At 41.4% G+C, this 14483-nt stretch overlaps 1 protein-coding gene across 5 annotated transcripts in view; it reads left to right on the forward strand.

The window, feature by feature from the left end:
* Window positions 1-14483, forward strand: part of POMGNT2 (protein O-linked mannose N-acetylglucosaminyltransferase 2 (beta 1,4-)) — a 28109-nt gene that overhangs the window by 1157 nt on the left and 12469 nt on the right. For 3 of the 5 annotated variants that reach the window (XR_006104343.1, XM_042470947.1, XM_042470946.1), the window contains exon 2: window positions 12860-12979. The exons of 1 other annotated variant lie outside the window; for it this stretch is intronic. The gene's annotated coding sequence lies outside the window, so the exon portion shown is untranslated. The remainder of the gene's footprint in view (window positions 1-12859; window positions 12980-14483) is intronic. One more of the 5 variants, XM_042470948.1, reaches the window with a different exon arrangement.

Below are 14483 nucleotides of genomic sequence, written 5' to 3' on the forward strand. Positions count from 1 at the left end.
GAGGCTGAGAGAGTGTAACTTGCTCCACTCATTGGGTTTCCGTGGTCGAGTCAGGATTCGAATCCTGGTCTCCAGGATCCTGATCCAGTGCTCAAACCATTACAACACACTGGCTCTCCCAGAGAAGGCAAAATTATCACAGGGTTTTCTTGGCAAGTTTTGTTCAGAGGGGGTTTGCCATGGTCATCCTCTGAGGCTGAGAGAGTGTGACTTGTCCAAGGTTTACATGGCCAAGCCGGGATTCAGACCTTGGTCTCTGGAGCCCTAGTCTAATATTCAAACCCCATTTCCATCCCCAAAGCCAAACTTTGGTTGGAGAGCTCCATTTCTGGTTTGACTGTTGAGGGCTAAAACATGGAGCTGTCCAGCTTATCTTTTCACTGCTGGAGGGCTCTTGGAGGCAGAGATGTCTGGAGGAAGAAAAAAAGTGCTTTATTATATTTATTATTAAACTTTATAAAGTGCTGTAAATTTGCACATCGTGGTACATCTTGAGTATACAAACATTAAAACAAAAATTTAAAATCAGGTGTACAATCTAAGAAAACAAAATTGGTTAAAGAGGTGGTAGTCCAGAGATGTAAGGGAAGGCGGTTCCAAGAATAGGGAGCAACCTATTTGTATGTATTATTTGTATCCTGCTCTTTCCCCAAAACTGGGACTCAGAGAGGCTTTTCCGTTATCGGATCTAGCCAAGCCCCTTGCAATAAGTTTCACTGTGCTTTGAATTACTGCTGTCTTGTCTTTCTCTTTGGTTGTGGTCTTGTTTAAAATTTCAAAAACCACAGTTCCACATATAGTGTTGCATGTAAAATGGGGAGATGCTGGTAGTTCAAAAGGAAAAGCATTGTGGGATGCTGACCTAGCTCCATGCTTAAACTGCATCTCATGCGCACACACCATTGGCATTTGCTGTCTGGCTGACACAGGAGTCTTTAACACCCCATCCTTGAAATCAGATTACCTATGGTCTGAGCAGAAACCAACATCACAGAGACAAAACACAAGGAGCAAAGGTTATTGTACCCTGCTAGTTTTGGATGGTGGGAATTAGAATACAGTCCACACTTGAAACCACCGGGTCCTATAGGAACTGTATATATTTCTCTTACATGTTGTATTCTCTGAACTTCCTGAGCCTGTAAAGTGGCTTTCTAAAAAGGGCACATGCCAACATGTAGGTAAGGCAGACCCTGTTACTGTATTTGTATATTTTAATTCAAAGATATATCTGTGTTAGTCTGAAAAATCAGGGGGTCTTTTAGCAGCTTTGGGACTAGCTGAAAGAAAGAAGCTGGAAGCATAATAATAATAACTTTATTATGGCCAATTGGCCAGCACTTGAGCCTCAGATGCACAGGGGGAAGTAGTCTCATGTCTATGAAAGCTCTTGCTACCAGCTTCTTTCTTCAAGTCTCAAAGCGGCTACAAGATCCCTTTGCATAATGTATATTTTAACAGGATTCCTAGGTGGTTTCTGTCATTTTTCGTGGCTTGTCCTCACTTCTCATATGATACAGCCTGACTAGTAAGGCATGCTTCACATATGGCTATATGTAGTACCAGCAGCAAATAGCTCCCATGTCATTGGAGCAGTGAATCATTCTGGATTCTAGTCTGAACTTTAGAGGAGCTGTTTGTGGTGCTGAACCTTGCCTCAAAATAGGTTTGACATCTTGAATAGCTTTTAAAATTTCGGACTAAAGCGGGAGTGGATTTACTGCCCCACTGACATGGAAGCCATTGGTCACTTGCTGTATATTCCCATACTTCGGTGTCCTACTCATACCTATGAGAGTGCATAATTACGGGTGTCCAACCGACAGCCTTGACCCTTCCCTATGTAGCCTTCAAAGCTGGAGGAAACTTCACCCATTTTCCTTTATCAGCTAGGCTATTGTAGAAGTCATTTGGGGAGGGGACATAGTCTCTTGGCTTCTGAGAATTCTGGGGAAACTGAGATCATTTGGGGGGGAGGGGGGATAGAAAGGGCTATTATCCAGACACTTCTCCCTTCCCCTTCCAAAGCATTGCTTCAGATCCTCAAACTTCTCCAACCCTATTGTGTGCCAAGGTTTGTGTGTGTGTGTATCTGCATATGCAGTTCCTGTTCCCCCTCCCTCAGCTGACCCCCCAGCCCCAAAGGCTCTGCACAGGAGCGTATAGGTTTTCAAGCTTCATCTCCTCGCATGTTCTCTCTGCAACGTGATGCGTGAAATGCATCTGTAGGAGTTTATGGTATTGTCTCTGAGGTGAGAGGAGGTGATCTGAAAGCTCTGTTTGAGTATTGATCTCTAGAAGGCTTTTCACAGTCAACATCATCTGTGGACGGTTCATTCGCAGAGTAATGTATGAGGACATCTGAACTCACCTTTGGGATCATCACATCAGAAGAAACCTGCAGTAGCCACCTCTCACTGTACTTATCCAGCATACTGACACTGATTTTTTTCCTCATCTGCACATTGCCTTGCTTGTGCATGCCAATGATGTGTGAATTTCTCATGCTGGCTACTATGTGCTGGTTACGTAGTTAGCAAATTGCTAACTGTAAGCCTGAATTACACTTTCAGATTGGTTGTGTGAATGAGTCCTAAAATGAGGAATGTATTTGGCCAGTGCCTTGGGGAAAAAGGATCCAGGCCACAGACCTTTGGGCCCACCCCTGAGGGCACTTAGGCATGTCAGTGTCTAAATGAAAGATTCAAGGCAGTGGCAGCGGCGTGGGTGGAGAGAAGAGCCTACAAAGCAAATAAAGGTTTTCCAAGTGCATTTAATCAGCTCCAGTTGAAAAATCAAAGTAAAAATATTTGGACACTTGAAAGGGCACATTGGTTTTCATGTGATAAAGTTGTTCTCTGGTTCTTTGAGGACCTTTCAGAGAGGAAATCACATCTGAATGTAGTAGGAGTGACATAACAGTTGCAAGATCCTTTTTAAGGTGTAGAAAGGAGGGAGGGAGGGGAGGAAGAAACAAAAAATAGAAGCCAGTCATGCAAGCAGAGACCCGAATTCCTTCAGCGGGTTACTCTAGCATAGAGGCCAAGATTGTGAGCCACAAAATCCTCAGGTCATATCTCACCTCAGCCATGAAATCATGAACAAGTCTTAAGAAAGTTCTGTCTCCCAGCCCCAGCTTGGATTCCTTTGCAATAATGGAAAGTGGGACAAAGAGGGAAATAGTCCTGTCCTCTTTGAAGAATGATTTGTCTCTGAAGTTGAAAGGTGTACCAAGTGATAGACACCTGCTGTGTCTCCTTCCTTAGTCAGGTGCCTTCATGGGAGTTATAACCTGTCCCATCTAAAGGATGCCAGTCTTGGGAAGGGTGGTTTATGAGAAATGGGTGAGGAACCATTTGCCCTTCAGTCTACAATTCCTACAGTCCATTACCTTTGGCCATGGTTGGTGGGGCTGGTAAAAATGGTAGGAAGAATGAAGTCTCTCCATCTTGGCTGAAGTGATATAACTGGACCAGCTTCTGTAGGTGTAAAAACACAAAAACTTTTGTATTATACAGGAATCTTTGTCAGACAGAAAAAAGCTCAACCTCAGCTATATCAGGAGCAAAGTGTGTTATTTTCCTGCCTTTTAAAGTACAATGCTTTTGCAGGCATTCCATTCTTCTCCCACCAATTTCCATTTTAAAATATTGGTCTGGTGCTACTAAGTGTTGCGGCCAGACTTGTGGAACCAGAACCTCTGAGTTTGTGCAGATTGTTCTTCCCCACAAAATAATCATAGTTCATTTATACATATCTTTGGTGGTGGGGGTTCCTACCTGTTTTCCATAAAGATTTCCCTGGCACCACTCCTTTAGGGAAAGGATGATCTGTGAGCTACATGTCCCCCTGCTGTTTTTTCAGTCCCTACGGCCCCCTGTTGTGGTAACTGTACTATTGCTGCTTTTAACAATGTGTCAGTCGCCAAAATTTGTAAGTGATATACATAGATCAACTTCCCTTCTCTGGTTCTTTTCTGGACAATGTCAGTCAGCATAACTGAATTTACAGACAGCAGACTGAGTATATCAACATGTGGCTAAATCTCCAGTAGGCTTGTATTAAGGCAAGCTGAATGCCATGGCAATCTATCCATAGCAAGAATGTATATGACTAGTTGAATGTATACTAAGCTTGACCTCCTTGTCCAAGGTAGTTAGAAACACAAAAGGGATTCTGAACAAGCTCTTCAGTTGTTATTCTCAAACACATTATTGTTAAAATCATAAGAGTTGGAAGAGATCACAAGGGCCATCAGTCCAACCCCCTTCTGCCATGCAGGAATACACAATCAAAGCACCCCCGACAGATGGCCATCCAGCCTCTGTTTAAAAACCTCCAAAGAAGAAGACTCTACCACACTCTAAGGCAGTGTATTCCATGGTCAAACAGCTCTTATCGTCAGGTGTTTAGGTGCAATCTCTTTTCCTGACGCTTGAATCTATTGCTCTGTATCCTGGTCTCTGGAAAACAAGCTTGCTCTATCCTCAATATGACTTCCTTTCAAATATTTAAACATGGCTATCTTTCCCCCAAGCTAAACATATCTAACTCCCTAAGTTGCTTCTCATAGGGCATGTTGTTGTTGTTCTTGTTATGATGTGCTTTCAAGCTGAGTTCAAATTATGACAACATTTAAACAGGGTATTGTTGGCAACGTTTCTTCAGAGGAAGGTTGCCATTTCCATCCTCTGAGACTGAGAGAGCATCAAGGTTAACTAGTGGGTTTTCATGGCTGAATGGTTATTTGAACCCTGGACTTCCCAGAACCCTAGTCCAACACTCAGAACACCATACTTTGCTGTCTCAGTTCTCAAACACTTAATCTGAAGTGAATTATGTTAGGACTTTTGTACTTAAAGCCATGTTTTTACACATGCAAAACGGGCCTCTGTGCACCAGGGGTAGGGGACCTTTGGCCTTTCATAATGCCTTACATTATGTTTCCCAGCTCCACCTGGCGTTTTGCATAAGGAGCAAATGCAGTGACAGGCTCCCAGGCTTGATTTTGTGTGTGCCATGAGTGAGTAGAGAATGGTATGCACATTTTACTCTTCTGATTCACAGCAGTGGGTTATCTCAGTATAGAAGCTGCTGCTGCTGCTTGAGTTGACTGATAGTCAATGGGCTGCTGCTCTGTCTTTGCAAGCCTAATTCTGTCCAGGAAACCCTCTGCAAAGGACTCAGCTGGGAGGCATTTCCCCAATACAAATTGCTCTTTTGAAGAGGTATTAAGCATCACTACCAGCAGCCTAAATGACAGATGTTGAAATTATTTTATTGATCTTTTTTCTTTCTTTTTTATCAACCAAGATTAGAAAATTACACACTGTAAAGTGGGGGGTGACGGATGGGGAACCTGATGAAAGATGTAAAAAAAATATCATACTGAATAATACTGCAATAAAATAATAAAATTCGTTTTTTACACTTCTGCTTTGTATTGCTTACCATAAAGCCATAGTTCAGTGGTAGAGTAGCTATTTCACATGCAAAAGTTCCAGGTACAAAACTTGGAGTCTGGAACATAAGAAACTGCTGTATGAGTCAGCCATTAGTCCAGCTGGTCCAGTTTTGTCCATTTTGGCTGGCAGCAGCCCTAAGGCTTCTGGCAGGATTCTTCCCTAGCTGTACCTGGATATCCTTGGTTCAGTTTCAGTCAGGTTCAAAAAAATTAAATTGGGATGGGGGCTTTGGGGCCACAAAAATGGAGTTTGGGGGGCAGCTTGTGGAAGGTAGACTTTCCCCACCTTGCCAGAGCACACAATGAATGCATAAGTATTCTGCTAGATCCCTAGTATCTGGGTAGGGTTGATACAGGCCCTTGGGGGGGCAGGTCCTGCTTTCCTATCTTGGTGCCCCAGATCCGTTGGACTAAAGATGTATAGTCTGACACATTTGGAAACTACTAAGCTGTGAGGAGATGGTACAGGCCAGGACTTTGGCTCTCTGGATGCTTTGGATTTCAGTAGTCAGCCTGTCAAGCACTCTGGGATTGTAAGAGTTGTGGTCCACAATACCCCAAGGGCCAAATGTTCCCCAGTCTTGCTATACACAATACCCAGCTAAGCCAGAATCCTGTGTTACTCATGGCATACTGTACCTGCTGAATGCAAGCCTTTCATGTGGTGAAAAAAAGTTTGAGTAACTGGATGGGTCCCTGTGTTTGTTTGCAGAATATTTCCTATAGAGTGCTAAGGTTGCAGAATGCAGGCCGTTTCAGTCACTTGTCTTTAATGTGTGAGTGCACTGAAGAAGAAAACTAATAAATTAAACTAGAATCAATTAGCTTTCCTATACCAAATTTTGCTTTTGGAAGGGAGTCATTACAGGATTGCCAAACGCAGTATGGGCCTACTTGCATATTTACTTTTAATAAAGCAGTGCTTTCCTTGTCCTCTTCATCTAACTGTATTTTCAGGTTCACTTCTTCTGCTACATCTAGAGATCTCTTTTTCCTCCTCCACTCTTGCCCCACTTTGTCCTATTTTTTCCAGTAAAGTAACTGCTCCTTGGTACCTTGTTGTTTCTAGTAGCAGCTGCATAGACCATGCTCCTTGCTGCCTCTGAAGGAAACTGCTTTTCTCTGGACTGGAGAGTCAGTGTGGTGTTAGAGCAAGAGTGTTGGATTGGGATTTGAGAGATCCTGGTTTAGTCATCACTGAGCCATAAAGCTGAGCATTACTTTGGGCCAACACTTGCACTTTGACCTACCTCACAGGGTTGTTGTGAGGATCCATTGGGAGGAGAGCCATACACTTGACTTCATTTGGAAGAAAAGTGAGGTATAAATGTAACAAATTTAATACATCTGTGAGAGGACAGCCCATCCATTTGCCTATTCAAAACAACATGGTGGAAGATGGGCACCAATTGAAAGTGTTCAAGATTCCAATTTTGATGAAACATAACATTGCTGGGAAATGTTCACTTCATCTTCAGACTGGAGTATTGGCTTTTACTATGCTTTATATGGAGGTACACAAGCTTGCTTGTTTCTAGGTAAGGAGAAAGTCACTCTCCCTCTCTCTTATGTTAATCTACAGACATTATCTCATTGCACTATTAAAATATTTTGACTCACCTTTTCAAAATATCCTGAGAAATGTCTTTCCCCATATTCTCTCTCTCTCTCTCTCTCTCTTTTTCAGCTGGGTAATATTTCAATTGCAGACTAGATTGTTGGTGACAGCTGAACTCATCTTAACCCAGGCAAAAATGCAAAGCAGTTCTTCAGTGTTTAATATTAGAGTTCATTGGGAGCAGCTGAGTTATATCTTTATAATAAAAAAAATAGAGTTACTTGTTTCTGCATGATAAAACTCTTTGTTTTCTACATTGATGTTAAAAGCATCCCTGCTTGAGAGTTACGGCTTTGTTATGTCTTTTAAACCCTTAAATTACTGCAGTGTGATTGCTATTTTGATTGGGAAAATGTAAGCATTTTAAAATCCAGTTGACTTTAAAAGGGAGAGTTAAAATGTTTACATTTTTCAATTAAAAGCTATAGATTGGATCCAGAATAAATATTTTCATTTGAAATCATCCAAAAAATAAGTTTTGACTAAACATTTCCACTGATTTCAGTAGTACCGTACTTTCAGCACATTCTTGCAGTGCTCTTCCAAAGAGGATTGGCTGCATCTCCAGAATGTGTCTTATCTTTTCCAGCCCAGCTCAACTGATGACTTTAGACTGGAGTAGTTTATTTGTGGCCCTTATTGGATTGCAGTTCAGGTCAAGCCAGCATAGCCCTTGATGGGAATTGCAGACCAATATCATCTAGAAGTCTACAGGTTCCCCATCCTTGCTTTGGATCAGGATTGAGGCAACGTCAACAGTTGGGAGCCTTTCATTTGACAGAAAATTAATGCTGTGTTTATTTTTATGCAGAGCGTTTATATACTGTGCTTTTATTCAAACTCTTGAGGTGGTTTCTCCATTTTACAATTTAACTAAAGTAGTTTTAAAGCAGTAAAAAATGAGTTAGCATTAAAATTAACATTGCCCATAAAAGATGAAGAGGCTGGTGGGGGTGGAATAAAAAGGTCTTTGACTGTTATTTATGCATGCCCTGAGTTCACATGGAGAAAAAGCAGAGTTTTGGATAGGTGATTTATTTGGGGTATTTTTTCTTTCACTCACTGATAGGTTCTGACTTTTGAGTATTGCTTTTTCTGGCTCAGTTATTTGTTCTCTGTGCCTTGGACTGTTACTTCAGGTTCATACAGAGAGAAGGGAGCAGTTCAAAGGTGATGAAGACTGCAGGTGCTCTTTCCTATTTAGGGTTTGGTCAGTGTGGCATCTCCCTTTCCCTCTCTTGCTGCTTTCCTTGGCTTCCAGTCTATGTGAATAGACCTACTCAGAAACAGGTCTGAGCTATGATCTGTAAAACCCACAGTCATGTTCAGAAACCAATAGTACTGTTGAATGTTCATCTTTGATGCAGACCTGCTGCTCTAATATGGCCTTCCTCTTTGGCCAGCGATGGGCAAAGTGTAACCCTGTGGCTGCATGCCACCTCCAAGAAAGTTGTTGTGGCCCTCAGCATCTCCAGAATGACCTGTTTCTGGCCAAGAAAGAGAAGGCGAATAATGTAAAGGAATGGCAGTGGCAGGGCTGGTAAAGCGGTCTCAAACTGGACTATTTCTGCAGTGTGTTTTGGACCTCTGTTGTTGCCCCTACAGTGACTGTAATTTAAAGTGACCCATGCTGGAAATAGCTGAAATGCATCATAAGGAAGATCTTTTAAATCCTGGGGGGAAGCATAGTCCAAATGGAGCAGTGAGTTGCAGTTGTCTGTCCATGTTTTCTATTACAGTTGATCACAGTTAAAATTTCTTCTGAAGGTTCTACATTCTCTAACTGAAGAACAGGGAGAAGAGATGGCTCTCCACATGCTTTTGACCTGTAGCTTCCATCAGCCCTAACCCGCTTAGCCAGTATGGGAAATGATGGGAGTTCCATTCTAACAACATCTGGAGGGTCACACATTCACCAGCGTTGCTGTGTAGAAGATCCCAAGTCTTAATTAGCTTACTTGCTAATTAAATTATTATTATTATTATTATTATTATTATTATTATTATTAATCTGGCCTCTTTTAAAATCTGGGTGGGTTTGGGGGGGGGTTGTCCTTGTTTGAGAAAGAGAAGGTAGTGTTGTACAAAAAACACAGATTATTCAGTAAAGCTTTAATGATGGGACCCAGGTACAATTTTATTAAAGCACTGATTATTCATTAGGCAGCAGTGACACGGCCTTGTTCCTGGAACAGGCGGCTAGTGGTTTGATAGCAGTATGCCTGCATTTGCAAATCAAATCTGGAGATGCTGGGGATGGAGTGTTTCTCCTAGCCCAAACCTCCTACAGCAGTGTTATTGATGTTCCGCTGTGTTCTCCAAACCGCTTAAGGTAATGCGTCCCCCTTGACTTTGTCAGCTTCATCTCTGCTTTCATCCCGGTGGCTTTAATGATGAATAAAGCTAAGCAAATAAAACAAGAAGCCCTTTCAAATCGGTTTGGCTTTATGGCTCCTGCCCTGATGAATAAACATACCTCCAGTAGCCCGACCCTGCAATTTTCTGCCTGTCAAAAGGTGGGAAAGGGCCCTCGCTAGCTGTGGGGCTGTAAATTGTTGCATATGGCCCCTAATAGACTCAGCTCTGCTCACTCCAAAGGTTTTGATTGCATTTGTTTCATTGTGAGCAGCAATTCATGTTGACTTTAGAAAATATATTTTGTGCAGCCTTCTTCAGTTCACCTGCCCAGGGTTTAGAGGTAACTAGTTGCAAATAACAGCTTTTCCATAATGAATTCGTTTTTGCAGTACGTAAGGCGCATGATTCAATTATATTTCAATTGTAACACAAAGAGTAACTTTGCTCCTTTTGTGGTGCAGCTATTTTTAGTTTTTATAATTACAGGGTGTGTAAAATCTTACAGTTACAAATCTTACCATATGTATCAGTGGCTGCTCCCACCCTCTGGAACGTATTTATTTTTAAAACTTTAGTATGATTTAAAAATAATTTTATATTGCTGTAATTCTGACTATTGTAATTGTTTTAAAAATTGCATCAGTGGATTTTGGTATATTTCCTTCTGTGAACCACCTTGGGTCCCACTCTGGGAAGCAGATAGCATGTAAAATAATAAATAAATAAGAAGGTAAAAATTCAAAGATCCTTTTGATCTTGGATGCTAAGCAGTAAGAGAGACTGCCAGGAAATACCAAGTACTACAGGTTGTATTTCAGAGGAAGACAGTGGCCAACCACCTCTGTGTCCTCTCTACCTACCAAAATATTCTGGAATTAATGAGTCACCAGAAATCAACAGATGAACCGAAGGCACATACTTTATCTTTTATATAAATTATAACAGTAGTAAACAACTTTGAGTTAAATTTAGCTCTACTTAGAGTAGATCTGTTGAAAAGAATGGGAATAGTGAGTCACAATTAACTAAAGCCCCAGTATTTTCAGAATGCCTACTCTAGGCAAGGATAACATTGCATTTAGTTGAGAGAGGAAGGGCTTAGAATTGTGTGTGTTTGTGTCTTCAAGTTGCCTATCAACTTATGGTGACCCCATTAATTTCATAGGGTTTTCTGAGGGAAGGAGTATTCAGAGGTGGTTCTGCCAGTTCCTTCCTCTGAAATATAGCACACTGCAACTGGTATTTGTTGGCAGTTTTATATCCAAGTACTAGCCAGGCCTGACTTAGCTTCCAAGATCAAATGGGATCAGAAGCCTTGCCACTCCTTAGAACTCTAGTTATAGTTAAATACTTGTAAAAAGTAACTTACTAAGCATTTGAATGTTCAACTGTGGGAATTGTTTTAGCTACATTTAAGACAAGCAGGTCGCTCTGTGGTATGCCTTTCAAAACCAGCTTCTATCTCTCTGTCCTGACATATTTTCACTTGGCATTGTCAGCTGCTTGTATAAAATACATGCTTCACCCTCTGAATCCTGATAAATATTGTGGGTTCAGAAGTTCCATAGCAAAGCAGACTACATATTGGCCAAACAATTCCCATAGCACATCAATGACATCAAACAAAACAGGGGCTAAAACTACAGCTCTGTTATAATCCTAGGTTACATAATTCTTTATTTGGTCCTCCGAAAGTTTTGGTGTACAACTCCTACAGTCCCTTACTATTGTCCATGTTGGATGCAGCTCAGGGGAACTGCAGGACAAAACCTCTGAAGGGCCAAACGTCCCTGCCACATCACTTTCAGCTTATGTACATCCCAATGTGGTGGTGGTAGTGGGCTGACAATACAGTAAGTGGGGTTTATTGCCAATATCACATTCCTTTGAAATATAGCCTGTAGCACCTTGTAATTACTGGCAGTCTCCCATCCAAGAACAAACCACAGCTGACCCTGCTTATCTTCCCAGATCAGGTAGGAATTTGTGCCATTGGGGTATTTAGGCGGTAGTCTCTTCTGCATTGCTTTGAAAAACAGCAGGTCCCAGAAATGGTGAGTAGATTTCATTAATGGTCCATATAATAAATAAATCATCACCAGTGCTTTATTATAGAGTGCCTGCATCTTTTAGAGGATGGAAGATGTTTTACTATTCAGACTGCAACTGTAAGCAGTTAAAAAATTATGGGCTGCTGTCTGCTTCCTAGTTTAAAAACAAACAAAGCATTTTTTTTTCTTTTTGCTTGCAGTATACTTTGAAATATCTGCTTATTTTGCTTTCTTACGTACCAGTGTGTATTGCTGAAAGGGTGTGCACATACACATATATGTATTCTATGTCTATTAATATAATATGTGAAGACATTGTTACATATGAGAAAGTTACAGGTTAAATCCTGACATCTCCATTTGAAAGTATGGGATCTTGGGTGGCAGAGTTAGGAGAAACTGCTGCCTAAAGGAGAGCTGGTGACAACCAAATATACTATTTTTGCATGAGATTAAAGCTGGGTCATGCATAGTCTTCCACTTGTTGTTGGACTATAGCTCCTGTGATTCTGAGCCAGAGAAACCAGTGGTGAGGGCTGATGGGAACCTTGTATTCCAATTACATCTAGAGTTCATCAAGTTGTCCACCTACAGACTAGACAAACTCTGGTTTCATGCACTCATTTTATGTGAGTATTTCCAATAACATTCCTTAGCGGATTTTATCCTTTACTGTAGCTGGTCTTCCAAAAACTGATACCAGCTTAATTTTAGGCATGTGGGCAGAGTTGTGATGAAGAGGCAGCCAACATTTATTAGCAATCTTACATAGTATTGAAGAATCAAAACAGTTTCACTGGCTACCAGTTCTTTTCCGGGCACAATTCAAAGTGCTGGTTATGACTTATAAAGTCCTATACATCTTAGGTCCAGATTATTTGAGATACCATATCTCCTCATAAGAACCAGCTAGAGCCCTAAGATCTTCAGGAGAAGGCTTTCTCTTGGTCCCACCAAGATCACAGGCTCGCTGGTGAGGACATGAGAGAAAGCTTTCTTGGTGGCTGCTCCTGCCCTCTGGAATGCTCTTCCAGGCAGTAGACATCCTGCACCCAGTTCAAATTTCTCCTGCACATTTTAAAATTGCGAGAGAAGCCCAGATCAGATACAGGATACCTAATGCCTGAGCACTGGTGTGTGTGAAAAACTCTGCCTATTTAAGTTTACATCCCACATCTGGTGCAGGAAGAAAGGCTGTGCTATAATCTCCATGGTTTCATCCTATGAAATCCTGGGACTAGTGAAAACAAAAGCTGAAGAGGTTTTTTGTGAGGTGCACTTTTAGCAGAAAATTTGCCAGTATGATTGGAAGAAATGCAAATAGTACACACACCTGGCTTACTATTATTTTCCTGGCTTTATTTTCAGCACAGCATTACTTCTTCAGCCATGATCAGATATTGTACGGATTAGGATGGCCAGCTGGATATTCAGGTTCTGAAGAGGAATAAGAAAGCCAGTCTGTTTTGAATCTTCAAATATAGGCAGGTATGTTCAAGTCATTTTGCAGGAATGTGCATGATTTCGTTGTCTATCAAGATTGCCTGTTCTAGGATAATTTAAATATATGCAAAAAGCTGCATCCCTTATCTTAGGTAAATTGGTTTTTTATGATGACACCTGAATTCAGAATGACTGTGTCACAGTGTCTTCCAAAGCCTGTTTTATCCTGAATAGGGGTGGTAGATATTTGCTGACTCCACTATGCAAGGAATTTGGTGGATGTAGAGAACTAGCATGTCATCAAGAAATGAAGGCTAGAGCTAACCTTCCAGGTGTAGAAATTTCTTACCATTAGAAGCATTCAGATACATAATAATAATTAATAATTTGTTTTATTTATTATTTAGATACCTAAGCTTTCTGTCCCTGCTTTCCTATGTGAATAGTAACATTCTGAGATAACTGTAACAGCTTTTAGAAAAGAGCCAAAGGAAGGTTCTTTTCCCTTCTGTTCCATCTGCACTCCTCTCCATCTTTTGGTATTGATTGTATCTTTGGGGCTTTGGTTGTTTTTAAGATTGGCAGTACTGAGAGCCAGTGTGGTATAGCGGTTTGAGCAGATTATCACTCTGGAAATCAGGGTTCAATTCCTCACTTGGCCATGGAAACCCACTGAGTGACCTTGGGCAAGTTGCACAATCTCAGCCCCAGAACACCTTGTGATAGGTTTGCCTTAGGTTTGCCATAAGTAAGAAATTACTTGAAGGCACACAACAGCAGCAAAAAACTATACTGACCTCATTCCTGAAAGCATTTGAAGGGCAAGGACTTGGTATTACCAGTCATCTGAAAAAGATGTATTATTTTCCTCCAGATCACAAAATAAGTTAGTCTTACAGTAAGAGTAAATACCAAAATCAGAAGGTGGAGGTATCCAGTTCTTTGCCTGCCATTTCCCAGCTTGACACTCTCCAAATGTTGAGAAGTATAACTCCCATGATCCTCAATCACCACCCGTGTATTTTGACAGGGAACAATGGAAGTTGCAGTCCAACGCAACTAAGTGTGTCATGATGGGGAAGGCTGGGCTAAGCCATGTCCAGTCACCTTCCTTAAGATACAGATCATTATTATAAAGCACAATCAGGCAGGATAGCCAGTCTGTCAGGTTCATTGTTCCTTAAAGACCTTTCTAAGAAAAAGCCTTCTCTGGGAGTATCTTCCTTGGGGAACGAGACTTTCCCAGGGCTGCTTCCTGTCATGCTGAACCATTCCTTTTAGGTTCTGTGAAATTTACTTCCCTGCAATGTGATTCCCCCCTCCCCTCTTTTCTTATCCTTCCCTCAGTTTTCTTCTTACTCTCCATTGCAGCAGCATTTTATGGCTGGAATCCTGTCAGCAGGAGATGTGCTAGCAGTTGCACTTTTTTGCAAGATGTGCAATGCTGGTAAGGGAAATCAGACAAAATCTGCCAACTCTGACCAGCCTATTTCCTTAATGCCTTACTGGCTTCATGGCTGCTTCACTTTCAACTTCTTCCCTGCTGCCA

The sequence above is a fragment of the Sceloporus undulatus genome, chromosome 6 (assembly GCF_019175285.1).
Source record: "Sceloporus undulatus isolate JIND9_A2432 ecotype Alabama chromosome 6, SceUnd_v1.1, whole genome shotgun sequence".
Taxonomy (NCBI): domain Eukaryota; kingdom Metazoa; phylum Chordata; class Lepidosauria; order Squamata; family Phrynosomatidae; genus Sceloporus; species Sceloporus undulatus.